This window comes from Salvia miltiorrhiza, chromosome 2 (assembly GCF_028751815.1).
Source record: "Salvia miltiorrhiza cultivar Shanhuang (shh) chromosome 2, IMPLAD_Smil_shh, whole genome shotgun sequence".
Taxonomy (NCBI): domain Eukaryota; kingdom Viridiplantae; phylum Streptophyta; class Magnoliopsida; order Lamiales; family Lamiaceae; genus Salvia; species Salvia miltiorrhiza.
Window position 1 is genome coordinate 56,359,042 of NC_080388.1, and position 14,234 is coordinate 56,373,275.

Sequence of the window (14,234 nt, forward strand, 5' to 3'; positions counted from 1 at the left end):
AGTAAAATAAATCAACGTCATAATTCAAAAGAAAGTAATTAAAATAAATAAGATTGATAAAACCCGAAAATAATTCAAAAGAACGACTGAAATCTTCAATATTGTCAAAAATAAATCTAAGACCTAAAAACTATTAAAGCAATAAATTCTAAAGTTAAAAACTGGAAAATATAAGAAAAAGTGAAATGAGGTGTCTACTAGGTCAATAAAAGGGATTATAGGCACAAGAGAAAAACACAGTACAAAACTCGAAAATACTGATAGATCTTGCAAAAACTAGGAAATCTCGACTACCATTATTCACTATTGTGCATAAGTTTCTTGATTTAGTAATATCTCTCTCATTTGAACTTCGACTTATGATTTGTTTGCATCCACAAACTCGTATCGAGATAATCTACCACTTCATTCATACCATATTTCGAAATTCAACTTAAATATTTCTGTAGATTTCATCAAAGTACGAGAAAGTATCATATTCACAAGACAAATAAATTCAACACAAAACAACCATCAAATACTCAATTTCCTACCAAATTGATATCATGATAAACATTAAATTAAAATCATAAAAAAAAAGTGAGTGTTATCAACGACACACGAATTCCTCAGTCATTCCTCACACTTTTGCCACTTTGCTTTGTACTTTTATTTTTCAATGAGAGTCTAGCCAAGGAATAAACAAACCCTTTGCGCACCTTTTCTTTTCTATTACGTTTTTATTTACTTTGGACAGCTTTGGTGTTGTCCAAAAATTGCTTTAATTTTAGAATTCAAGTATGTTTATTTCTCTTATTTCTTTTCTGTTATATTATTTAATTATGTCTAGGTAATTGTTTTACTTGGTTTGAGTTAAAATTGAGTTGAGATGAGCATGTCTGAGGGTATGGCCTTTGACTAGGTCTTTCTCTTGTATTTGCCATTATAGCTGGTAAATTGGGCGGGCTGGGCCGGCCCGGCCCGACCCAGCGGGCTTTCGAGATTTACCGGGCTGGCCCGGCCTGGCCCGAAATTGACCGGGCTGCCAATTTTCAAGCCCAGCCTAGCCTCGATCGGGCCACCGGGCTGTCGGGCCAAACCCGCCCAATGATTTTTTTCGCTAAATCCTGTTTTTTTAATAAAAAATTAAATAAATTAAAATAATAATTATAGACAAATTCGATCATAACTAACGATTTTAACACATAAGTTTAAACAATTAATTCTATTATTGTCCTAACATGTGATGTGATCGTGTGATTTTAGAATTATCAAACCCAAACTGAATTACATAATTCTATATATGCCTGAACATGCAACTCTCTCTCTCTCTAATAAAAAAAATTCCTCAATGTCACATTGTCACTCCATTTCCCAGATATAATTTGTTGATATCACATAACATATAATCACTGGTTATAGAAATTTAAATATGCTTGGAAATTCTCATTTGTTTTGTGCAGACTTGCCAATAAACTTCACAATCAAGTCACCAACCACCAAAAGAAGCTTTGCCTATTTCAAAACTGGTAGCAATAGCATCAGGAATTAGTATATTAAAATTATAAATATAATATTTAATTAAAATTAAATTAATAAAAATATATTTTAAAAATACAACCGGGCGGGCTTTTTAGCCCCGGGCCCGATCAGCCCGGCGGGCTAATTGGACAAGCTTTTTAGGCCCAGATTTTTTCGGGTCTATATTTTGTACAGCCCAGCCCAGCCCTAAATACGGCCGGGCCGGGCCGGGCCTATTTTTCCAGCTCTATTTGCCATCCCCAATAAAATGTGTAGTAGCCCGCTCTTTTAATTATGATTAAAACTAGTAAATGCAAAAATTTTTATAAATGAATCCAGTTTATGGTCCTGATTTTTTTTTTATTCAGAAACGAAGTTATTATTTTAGCTTTATACTTTATAACGTATGAGAAAAACGCGACGAGGATTATTCAGTCATTCAAAAATTTATTACCCAGTTTAATAACTGACTTAGCAAAGTCAAGTTATTAATTTATATGCGATAGAAATATTATTTCTATTATCTACTAGAAGTCGATGAATTATTCCGACTGCAACGCAGATTAAATCTACGGATTTAATTTAAGTTATATTACAGTTTATTAAGTTAGCAGGCAAGGAAAAAGATATCAAGCAAGATACAGAAATGCGATGATTGAAAATCGAAGCCAGTATTTATTTACAGTTCACAGATTACAGGCTAGTTACCAGCTTGGGGAAAATCGTTTAGTATATTACAAAAACAAAAGCTCTTCAATCAATTAGAGTTTAAATACAGTTATTATTTCAATCTTTTGCTAATGATGTACACGTCTTTACTCCCCACTTCTCCACTCCACCAATTTCCCCACCACACTCAAAGTATCAGCACCAACACCAACCCCACCTCACCAAACATCCCACTCCACCAACTCCATTATCTTTTGCTCCCCACCAAATCCTTCTCCCTTCTTACTCAATAGATCGCCAGTGGAGCTGTTTAAGAAAATCCAATTCGTATATTCCAACAGAATGTTTACAGCAAGCTCATGCCAACATCAAAACCAAGTTTCACACAGAAAAAAAAACACCCGAAATAACATCTATAATCTCCGAGATCTCCTTATTCAAACAGTATATGCCAACAAATTTTCACCAAGAAGAAGAAAACAGATCAGCCAATCAAGCACAAATAGACAAGGTAAACACTAGGCTCAGCTCATTGAATCCATTCGTTTTTCATCCAACAAGCATGATCGATTAAAGGATACTAAGCATACAATGAGTATATTCATAAAGAGACTTAGCAAACTCATATGATCTTTAGGCAGAAATCAGTTTATGCTATATTTTCTTATCACACGAGGCAAGCAAGGAAATTTCTTGATACATTAGTAAACCACGAACTTAGTTTTATCTCTTGCATAATCAATTATAGAAATACCATAATTCAATAGAAAAAGGGAGAGAGTGAGGCTTGAGCCGGTTCTTGAGCAGAGGACAGATTTCAGCGGCATCTCCTGCTGCCTCGGCGGAAATTGCGTGACAACAGCAGCAGCGTCACGAACGAAACAACGGCGCTGAATCGCTGATCTTCCACAAACGGTGGAGATGGCGGCAGAACCATGGCGGCAGAGGCGGAAAAGAAACAAGGCTCGACTCCCCGCCTGCTTTGACATCTGAATCGGGACCGGAACGGAGGAAGAAGGCGGCGTGACGCAACTCGAACCTCATCGGGACCCCAAACAGCAACAACGATCCAAGGACAGCAGCGGATCGGCGAGCCTTTCACCTGCCGCCGGGAGGAACAGCGGCACCATTCCAAGGGGCAGCAGCGGCGCGGTGAGAGGCGTAGGCACCGGATGAGAGAATTGCCAGAGGTAGCAAGTTTCTCCCCACCACTCGCCGATTCTGGATGGCAGCAGGGGCGGCGGAGGATCGAAAACCAGAGGCGAAAGTAGAGGAGAACCAGGGCTCGACTCTTTGCCCACCTTGACGTCTGAGTTGGGACACTTGAATGGCTCGGAAGAGAGAGCGAGGCGACGTCGGCTTCGCCGATTGACGGCCAGAGAACCACGGCAGTGGCGATTTCAGATTTGGGAGAAAAATTAGGGCTTGCACGATTTCTGGATTTGGGAGAATTAGAGAGATGATTAGCGAGAGGGAGAAATGTATGAGGAGGAAGGGAGGCACGACCTTGCCGGGCTTAGGCGGCGGCGACGCCGGCAACCTCGTCGGAGCCGAGGTCGAGAGAGCTCGACTGGATTTTGAGTTTTTCAGTGAGAGAGAAAAGAGAGAAGCGTGCGTCTGAGAGAGAGAGACCGAGTGGGAGAGATAAGGAAGGATTTGGGCCATTTTATGTGGGCCGAATTTTGGGCTTTGTTTAATTTGTTTTGGGCTTCCTATTTTATATTATTTGGGCCCTCTTCTATCTGTGTAATTGGGCTCGAATTGTTTTTAAGATTTGGGCTTTCCATTTATTTAATTTTCGGGCTTGAATTTTTATGGCTTGGGCTTCACATCTAAATTCGAATTGGGCCTTTATCTATATTATTTGGGCCGAATTATTTGAGCTTGGGTTTGTTTTATTCTAAAGGAATTGAGCTTCCAATTTAATTGATTGGGCTTCATTTAAATTCGAACTGGGCGAGTCTTTTATTTAATTGGCCCTTCTGATTATTTCTATTGAGCTTGATTTATTTAAGGAGTTGGCCCGATGCATATTTTATGATGGGCTATTATTCTAATCCCATTTATATTTCGTTGGGCCAGTTTAATTCATTATTTGGGCCGATTAAATTGCCTATTGGACTAAGATTTATTCTTTCCAGCCCACATTAATTATCAGTGAGTGGGCCGATTCTTATTCAGTAAATAAGCCGCTCAGTTTATTAATTATTATTTTTGGACTACAGATTTAAAAGCGAGCTGTTACTGTTTATTTCATTAAGGCCACTGGTTTATTTAATTAATTGGCTACTCTCTTTTGAGCCTATTAATTATTTGAGGTTATATTAGTAATTAGGTTTCTATCGAAAAGCCCAATAATTTCTACAAGGTCACACCTCGATTAAAGCCGAGTTAGTCCTATTTTCGATCGAGTACAAAGGCGAGATTTATTTTACAATTAGAATATTCCGATGGGAAAGGAAGGATCACAGTTTTATTCGACCACGCTAGATGAGAGTTAGTTAAATCTATTAACGAGGATTAATAGTAGAATTCCCGATTATCGCTCAGAAGATTAGTTCATGCATACAAGATTCATGCATAGTTAATTACGCTTTTTCATTAATTGAGAATTTTCCTCGAGGCAATGTCTTATTTTACATTCTCGTGATTAAGGTCAAGCGCGAGAGTAAGAACTATTCAAGAAGTCACAGTACTTAGCAAAACTTTGCTATCAGGTGGGCAATTTCTTACGCGTAAATAAAATGCTATGCATGTGTTATGCTTTAAAATGCAAATTGGATCTTCAAGTGTGGTATGCTTTATTATGCTTTACGCTAAATGATTTACGCTTGATTACGCTTGAATGCTTTACGCTGATAAGTTTATGCCTGTGATTGATGCTTGCGTCTGTTGGGGAAGGCCTCCCTCAACAGTACGATGCCGTGTCCGTTGAGGAGGGCCTTCCTCACGGCGCGATGCCCGTGTCCGCTGAGAGAGGCCTCTCTCGCGGCGCGATGCCAGTATGCCAGTATGTCAGTGTTACAGCGTCTATTGGGGGAGGCCTCCCTCAATAGTACGATGCCGTGACCGCTGAGGGAGGCTCCCCCTCACGGTGCGATGCCCGTGTTCGTTGGGGAAGGCCTTCTCCACGACACGATGCGTGCTTATGATTGTTAATGATGAAGAATGCGCTCATGCTGTTTATGAATTTGGAAATGTTTAATGAGCAAGGGATATGAAAGAAACTCATGCCTCTTATGCGATATTGTGAAATTGTTAATGATGTTATGTTATATGCTTGGCAACTGCCCACTAAGTACTCTTGTACTTAGCCCTTCGATGTTTATGTTTGTGCAGGTTGAGCTGTGATGGGCGATGAAGTGTTGTTGCTGAGTGGAGTTTTTGTCGAACTTAAAGTAGGCTCAGAAAGGATACATGTCTTCATACATGTATCTCAGTTATGCATTCCGCTATAAACACTGATTATTTCAGTTACATCTTCCGTTGCAAACTCTGATAATGTTTTAGCCAAGCCCCTAACGATGCCTTTTTCCTTTTTAAGGAATATAACGCGTATACAAGTTCTTTGAGTACCCTTTTTATGCGACCTATGCCTTTTTCCTTTTTAAGGAATATTTCACGCGTATTCAAGTCCTTTGAGTATTCTTTTATACGCCCCTTTCTCAACCCGCTTCTTAATTTCCCTTCCCCAGTCATGGTTTTCCCGGATTAATTATCCTTAATTAAGGCCGGTCGTGACAGAGTGGTATCAGAGCAGTTCGTTTGCTCTGAGCCTAATAGTTTATTTAAGCCAAACTTAGAATGGATCACTAAAGTGTCTAGAGTTCAATCGACAAAGCTCAGCACTTCATCGCATCACACTCAACGAAGCAGAATGGTAAGCTATTCCAAGTTTTGAGTTAATGTTTACAAAAAGTGAAAATTATCGTAATAGCAAAGTGAGTAACTGTTAATAACTATGTTATGTTGTTATTGAATGAAATGATTTACGCAAGCGCGATTAAGTATGCCTATGGAATGAATCCCTATGAACATAGAGCTATTAAGATATGAGATCACCACTACGACAGAACATAGAAGCAAACATAGACAAAAATTAGATTGTATCTTTTGGTGGCTATAGTGAAGGAAGCAAGATAAGTGATACGTATAGAAAAAAAATTTCTTAAGCTGATGATATTATAGCCACTATAAATCTCCATGACTTATGCTTAAGTATCCAGTTTAGATGATGTGATAATATATGCTTAAGGATTGTTATGACTCATAGATTTGAGATGCTAAGGACCCTTAAAGCTTACTACATCAATGATCAATGATGTCATTGGAGTCATGACTTGTTTACAAGTTATATTAAGTTGACATTTACAAGAATTCTTTTGAGGCTTGTATTAGATTATGCTAGAGTGTACTAATTGGCACATCTTTGCTATCAGAATGCCGCCTAAGAGAGGACGCCCTGCGAAAAACAATAACAATCGCAGAAACCGTAACGCTGTACCCAAAGAACCACAAGATGCTCGAGGACATAACCCATCCCCTCCGCCTCCGACTAGGAGAGTCGAAGAACTCTTTTTAAGGCAAAATCCACCTACGTTTGACGGAACGAGTGAACCGGCTGAAGCTGAGATTTGGGTGCGTGCAATGGAACGCATTTTCAACTTTCTACGTTGTACTGATGAGGAGCGCCTATCTTGCGTCTCTTTCCAACTAACAGGATCAGCTGACTTCTGGTGGGAAGCACGTCGAAAAATTCTGACACCTGAACAATGGGCAAGTTATACTTGGGAAGATTTTAAGACGGGATTATATGATAAATATATTCCGAAAAGCTATAGGAAGAAGAAAGAAGCTGAGTTCTACGAGTTGAAGCAAGGAAATAAATCTGTGGTTGAATACGACAAGGAATTCTGCAACCTGTCTAGGTTTGCTCCGCAACAAGTGGACACAGATGAGAAGATGGCAGAGAAATTTTGTGCCGGTCTACGGTACGAAATTAGGATGGCTCTAGCAAGCCACGGAGGACTCTCATACACGGAGTCTCTGAACAGGGCACTTGACATTGAAGCTGCAATGCCGTCAGACAAGTCAGCCCCACCATTTATCTCAACGTCAAATGATCCACCAGGAGCCTCGCATACTCTCAAAGGGAAGCGCAAGTGGGACAACAACGAAGACAATATCAATCCGATTAATAAGCGAGTATGGCAAGAATATGAACGGGCCGAACAGTTTATTCAACCAAGGCACGAGGCACAGACTAACCTCGAGTCAACTGGGGGTAGCCAAAGTCAGAGAGGAATTTCACCTTGCCCAAATTGTGGTAAGATGCATAGGAGTGTCTGTCGGACTGGAACTAACGGTTGTTACAATTGTGGACAAAAGGGTCACTACTCCACGCAATGCCCCCACAAATAACGAGGTTCAGCAATTGAGAACACCCACACCCCCTTGCCAGCAATACGCGGACACTTGCGTAATCAGCCTCAATCACATCAGTGAAAATCTTATGGAGACATCGCAGACAAGAGAAGTTACGCGGGAACTTGAAGACAAGATGAAGGAAAAATATCCCGAACTGTTTTAGCAGAGATATGCAAATTTCGGGACGAAATTTTTGTTAAGAGGGGTAGTATGTAGTAGCCCGCTCTTTTAATTATGATTAAAACTAGTAAATGCAAAAATTTTTATAAATGAATCCAGTTTATGGTCCTGATTTTTTTTTTTATCAGAAACGAAGTTATTATTTTAGCTTTATACTTTATAACGTATGAGAAAAACGCGACGAGGATTATTCAGTCATTCAAAAATTTATTACCCAGTTTAATAACTGACTTAGCAAAGTCAAGTTATTAATTTATATGCGATAGAAATATTATTTCTATTATCTACTAGAAGTCGATGAATTATTCCGACTGCAACGCAGATTAAATCTACGGATTTAATTTAAGTTATATTACAGTTTATTAAGTTAGCAGGCAAGGAAAAAGATATCAAGCAAGATACAGAAATGCGATGATTGAAAATCGAAGCCAGTATTTATTTACAGTTCACAGATTACAGGCTAGTTACCAGCTTGGGGAAAATCGTTTAGTATATTACAAAAACAAAAGCTCTTCAATCAATTAGAGTTTAAATACAGTTATTATTTCAATCTTTTGCTAATGATGTACACGTCTTTACTCCCCACTTCTCCACTCCACCAATTTCCCCACCACACTCAAAGTATCAGCACCAACACCAACCCCACCTCACCAAACATCCCACTCCACCAACTCCATTATCTTTTGCTCCCCACCAAATCCTTCTCCCTTCTTACTCAATAGATCGCCAGTGGAGCTGTTTAAGAAAATCCAATTCGTATATTCCAACAGAATGTTTACAGCAAGCTCATGCCAACATCAAAACCAAGTTTCACACAGAAAAAAAAACACCCGAAATAACATCTATAATCTCCGAGATCTCCTTATTCAAACAGTATATGCCAACAAATTTTCACCAAGAAGAAGAAAACAGATCAGCCAATCAAGCACAAATAGACAAGGTAAACACTAGGCTCAGCTCATTGAATCCATTCGTTTTTCATCCAACAAGCATGATCGATTAAAGGATACTAAGCATACAATGAGTATATTCATAAAGAGACTTAGCAAACTCATATGATCTTTAGGCAGAAATCAGTTTATGCTATATTTTCTTATCACACGAGGCAAGCAAGGAAATTTCTTGATACATTAGTAAACCACGAACTTAGTTTTATCTCTTGCATAATCAATTATAGAAATACCATAATTCAATAGAAAAAGGGAGAGAGTGAGGCTTGAGCCGGTTCTTGAGCAGAGGACAGATTTCAGCGGCATCTCCTGCTGCCTCGGCGGAAATTGCGTGACAACAGCAGCAGCGTCACGAACGAAACAACGGCGCTGAATCGCTGATCTTCCACAAACGGTGGAGATGGCGGCAGAACCATGGCGGCAGAGGCGGAAAAGAAACAAGGCTCGACTCCCCGCCTGCTTTGACATCTGAATCGGGACCGGAACGGAGGAAGAAGGCGGCGTGACGCAACTCGAACCTCATCGGGACCCCAAACAGCAACAACGATCCAAGGACAGCAGCGGATCGGCGAGCCTTTCACCTGCCGCCGGGAGGAACAGCGGCACCATTCCAAGGGGCAGCAGCGGCGCGGTGAGAGGCGTAGGCACCGGATGAGAGAATTGCCAGAGGTAGCAAGTTTCTCCCCACCACTCGCCGATTCTGGATGGCAGCAGGGGCGGCGGAGGATCGAAAACCAGAGGCGAAAGTAGAGGAGAACCAGGGCTCGACTCTTTGCCCACCTTGACGTCTGAGTTGGGACACTTGAATGGCTCGGAAGAGAGAGCGAGGCGACGTCGGCTTCGCCGATTGACGGCCAGAGAACCACGGCAGTGGCGATTTCAGATTTGGGAGAAAAATTAGGGCTTGCACGATTTCTGGATTTGGGAGAATTAGAGAGATGATTAGCGAGAGGGAGAAATGTATGAGGAGGAAGGGAGGCACGACCTTGCCGGGCTTAGGCGGCGGCGACGCCGGCAACCTCGTCGGAGCCGAGGTCGAGAGAGCTCGACTGGATTTTGAGTTTTTCAGTGAGAGAGAAAAGAGAGAAGCGTGCGTCTGAGAGAGAGAGACCGAGTGGGAGAGATAAGGAAGGATTTGGGCCATTTTATGTGGGCCGAATTTTGGGCTTTGTTTAATTTGTTTTGGGCTTCCTATTTTATATTATTTGGGCCCTCTTCTATCTGTGTAATTGGGCTCGAATTGTTTTTAAGATTTGGGCTTTCCATTTATTTAATTTTCGGGCTTGAATTTTTATGGCTTGGGCTTCACATCTAAATTCGAATTGGGCCTTTATCTATATTATTTGGGCCGAATTATTTGAGCTTGGGTTTGTTTTATTCTAAAGGAATTGAGCTTCCAATTTAATTGATTGGGCTTCATTTAAATTCGAACTGGGCGAGTCTTTTATTTAATTGGCCCTTCTGATTATTTCTATTGAGCTTGATTTATTTAAGGAGTTGGCCCGATGCATATTTTATGATGGGCTATTATTCTAATCCCATTTATATTTCGTTGGGCCAGTTTAATTCATTATTTGGGCCGATTAAATTGCCTATTGGACTAAGATTTATTCTTTCCAGCCCACATTAATTATCAGTGAGTGGGCCGATTCTTATTCAGTAAATAAGCCGCTCAGTTTATTAATTATTATTTTTGGACTACAGATTTAAAAGCGAGCTGTTACTGTTTATTTCATTAAGGCCACTGGTTTATTTAATTAATTGGCTACTCTCTTTTGAGCCTATTAATTATTTGAGGTTATATTAGTAATTAGGTTTCTATCGAAAAGCCCAATAATTTCTACAAGGTCACACCTCGATTAAAGCCGAGTTAGTCCTATTTTCGATCGAGTACAAAGGCGAGATTTATTTTACAATTAGAATATTCCGATGGGAAAGGAAGGATCACAGTTTTATTCGACCACGCTAGATGAGAGTTAGTTAAATCTATTAACGAGGATTAATAGTAGAATTCCCGATTATCGCTCAGAAGATTAGTTCATGCATACAAGATTCATGCATAGTTAATTACGCTTTTTCATTAATTGAGAATTTTCCTCGAGGCAATGTCTTATTTTACATTCTCGTGATTAAGGTCAAGCGCGAGAGTAAGAACTATTCAAGAAGTCACAGTACTTAGCAAAACTTTGCTATCAGGTGGGCAATTTCTTACGCGTAAATAAAATGCTATGCATGTGTTATGCTTTAAAATGCAAATTGGATCTTCAAGTGTGGTATGCTTTATTATGCTTTACGCTAAATGATTTACGCTTGATTACGCTTGAATGCTTTACGCTGATAAGTTTATGCCTGTGATTGATGCTTGCGTCTGTTGGGGAAGGCCTCCCTCAACAGTACGATGCCGTGTCCGTTGAGGAGGGCCTTCCTCACGGCGCGATGCCCGTGTCCGCTGAGAGAGGCCTCTCTCGCGGCGCGATGCCAGTATGCCAGTATGTCAGTGTTACAGCGTCTATTGGGGGAGGCCTCCCTCAATAGTACGATGCCGTGACCGCTGAGGGAGGCTCCCCCTCACGGTGCGATGCCCGTGTTCGTTGGGGAAGGCCTTCTCCACGACACGATGCGTGCTTATGATTGTTAATGATGAAGAATGCGCTCATGCTGTTTATGAATTTGGAAATGTTTAATGAGCAAGGGATATGAAAGAAACTCATGCCTCTTATGCGATATTGTGAAATTGTTAATGATGTTATGTTATATGCTTGGCAACTGCCCACTAAGTACTCTTGTACTTAGCCCTTCGATGTTTATGTTTGTGCAGGTTGAGCTGTGATGGGCGATGAAGTGTTGTTGCTGAGTGGAGTTTTTGTCGAACTTAAAGTAGGCTCAGAAAGGATACATGTCTTCATACATGTATCTCAGTTATGCATTCCGCTATAAACACTGATTATTTCAGTTACATCTTCCGTTGCAAACTCTGATAATGTTTTAGCCAAGCCCCTAACGATGCCTTTTTCCTTTTTAAGGAATATAACGCGTATACAAGTTCTTTGAGTACCCTTTTTATGCGACCTATGCCTTTTTCCTTTTTAAGGAATATTTCACGCGTATTCAAGTCCTTTGAGTATTCTTTTATACGCCCCTTTCTCAACCCGCTTCTTAATTTCCCTTCCCCAGTCATGGTTTTCCCGGATTAATTATCCTTAATTAAGGCCGGTCGTGACAAAATGGGTACTACATATTTCACTCCCCTTTAGTTTCATCTAGTGATTGAGGGTCATGTATGCACACGCTCCATGAAAATCTGAAAAATGCGTACAAGTCATCCACTAAAGTCCATGTCCACGTCTCTACGGGTCGTGAGAAATCGATTCCCAAAACAAATACTTGTAGCACCAACAAGTGTGCCACATGTAGGTAGAGCACGCCATCAGGGTCCGAAATCGGATTGCGCACGTTGAAGAATCTACCGCTTAGACCCGTGATTAATGTAAATGTCCACCACAAAATGGTTTGAATGCTAGAACGTTCCTCACATCATGGTGTGCTTTGGGATCAAAAGATGATATCCTGAACCTCAATCCAGTAACGAAACTGAATTCCCTCGGCAAAAAACAAATCCTCCTCCTATTGATGAAGAACCATATATCCTTATCATCATCGCCCGTCATCTTAATTTGGCGAGAAATGACATGGTGCAATGTCATGTTGCACTTGTGACCCAAATCCCAATTCAATAGGTGACCAAAGTACCCTTGCCTAAATGTGTTCACCAATGAATCCCTCTCAATCGCGTTCATTATCTCTACTACTCGAATGAAATACGAGGGCTTATAGTATGTGCTGATCTTGGACCTCACATTGATAATCTCTGGCCTCGAATAATGGATAACCGCTCTCGCCCCCCCTCCCCCCATCATTAGATTACTAGTCTTCTTTAAAATATTCTGCAATAGATCATCTTTCTATAACTTCCAATGCAAGCCGCAAGATCGGCCATTTCACTGTCGGTTTTAGTATCTGTATCCAATTGGGAAATAGCCATATTTTTGGCTAAGTAAAGAGAGTCCACTTCTGTGGAATTCAGTTGCGGGTACTTATGACGTACCTCTACTAATTGACAATGCCGCTTTATGTGTTTCAGCAGGACAGATTCCAGCTTCTGTTGACCAACAGCCGTGACCTGGGGGGCGGACGTCTGGTCCTGCTGTTGATGGACAAGGGGTTGTGATCCCCCTGGCGGGTTCTCTTCCGGATCTTGTGAAAGTGGAATAAATTAAAGGAGTCCAAAGGATGTCATTCCAAAGACTCAGAATCACTTTACAGTTAATTTGTTGGTGGTAAGTGAGTCGCTCCAACCGCCTTTGAGACACTAGGCTCCTATTTCATAACAACAATAATTGAGTTTAATTAATAAATAAAATAGATTTTAACACAAATAAAATATGAAATATTTAACAATTATTCAACATATGAATACATGTTACATTTAAACAATTATTTAAATAACCGATCGGAAAATGTCATTAGTCGTGAAAATTAGGCATTTTACACCATTAGTCGTCGATGGTGGTTCGTTGCTAATGACGTGAGAAGCTTAATTTTGGACGACTAATTGTGTTTTTCAACTTCTCTATTTTATATTGATTTTGAATGGTAAGATATGATTGATAAAATAATTGAATTTAATCAAATATTTGAGATTTAATTGCATGATTTAGCCCGTGATGGATAATTTAGTATGTACTCTAATAATTTAATTAAATTACTATTAATCACCCCCAAAATAACTTGATTATTTGATTTTAATCATCTTATAATTCTATTTCATACTATTAATCATATTTATCTCATTTTATTTTTTTAAATTTACAATATTAAAGAATTTAAAAGGTCGTGTCACATGGACTCAAACCTAAAACCTTTAGCCTTAAACATTAATCCCTTACTGCTTGATCAATACACGCACACTATGTTATCTAATCACATTAATTAAACAACGCTCACTATATTTATTGTTTGGTGGAATGGATATACTTATAATAATACCATTAATCGAGAACATTCTAGTATGCAATTAATCCATAAAAAAACAGTTACAATTATGTTATTCTCCACAACTAATATTTGTCATGTTTGATATTCAGAATGTACAACTATCGACATAGCATTTGTACTAGCTAGAAAGTAATTACCCATTCTGTAAAATTTCAGAATGAGGTTCGTGTATAAATACACACATACATTCAGAAGTCATTAATTCTGTTGATATAGAGTTGAAAACGACTCTGACGTTAACTAATCAAGAGATGATGGGTCGTCGCTCCACGTAATATTTATCAATCATCTTCTCCAATTCAATCTTTTAATAAAAAAAATTACTATTTTTCTTTTTTTCATATATACAACCTATAAATTTTATAATGTTAATACTTTATTAATAATTCACTCCAATCTAAATATTTTTTTCATTTTCTATTATTTATTCATATTTTTTAATTATAAAATATC

General features: G+C 39.4%; 4 long non-coding RNA genes across 4 annotated transcripts; 2 read left to right on the top strand and 2 right to left on the bottom strand.

The window, feature by feature from the left end:
- Positions 1-2,142: 2,142 nt before the first annotated feature.
- LOC131010483 (uncharacterized) lies at positions 2,143-3,300 on the bottom strand. Its single transcript, XR_009096567.1, has 2 exons — positions 2,924-3,300; positions 2,143-2,475 (listed from the first exon to the last, which is right to left on the bottom strand). It is a non-coding gene; the product is annotated as an uncharacterized LOC131010483 (long non-coding RNA).
- Positions 2,297-5,802, top strand: LOC131010482 (uncharacterized). Its single transcript, XR_009096566.1, has 3 exons — positions 2,297-2,680; positions 4,825-4,886; positions 5,509-5,802. It is a non-coding gene; the product is annotated as an uncharacterized LOC131010482 (long non-coding RNA).
- A 2,386-nt stretch (positions 5,803-8,188) lies between these two features.
- On the bottom strand, positions 8,189-9,336 carry LOC131010485 (uncharacterized). Its single transcript, XR_009096569.1, has 2 exons — positions 8,960-9,336; positions 8,189-8,511 (listed from the first exon to the last, which is right to left on the bottom strand). It is a non-coding gene; the product is annotated as an uncharacterized LOC131010485 (long non-coding RNA).
- LOC131010484 (uncharacterized) lies at positions 8,333-11,857 on the top strand. The gene is made up of 3 exons (XR_009096568.1): positions 8,333-8,716; positions 10,861-10,922; positions 11,545-11,857. It is a non-coding gene; the product is annotated as an uncharacterized LOC131010484 (long non-coding RNA).
- The last annotated feature ends 2,377 nt before the right edge of the window (positions 11,858-14,234 follow it).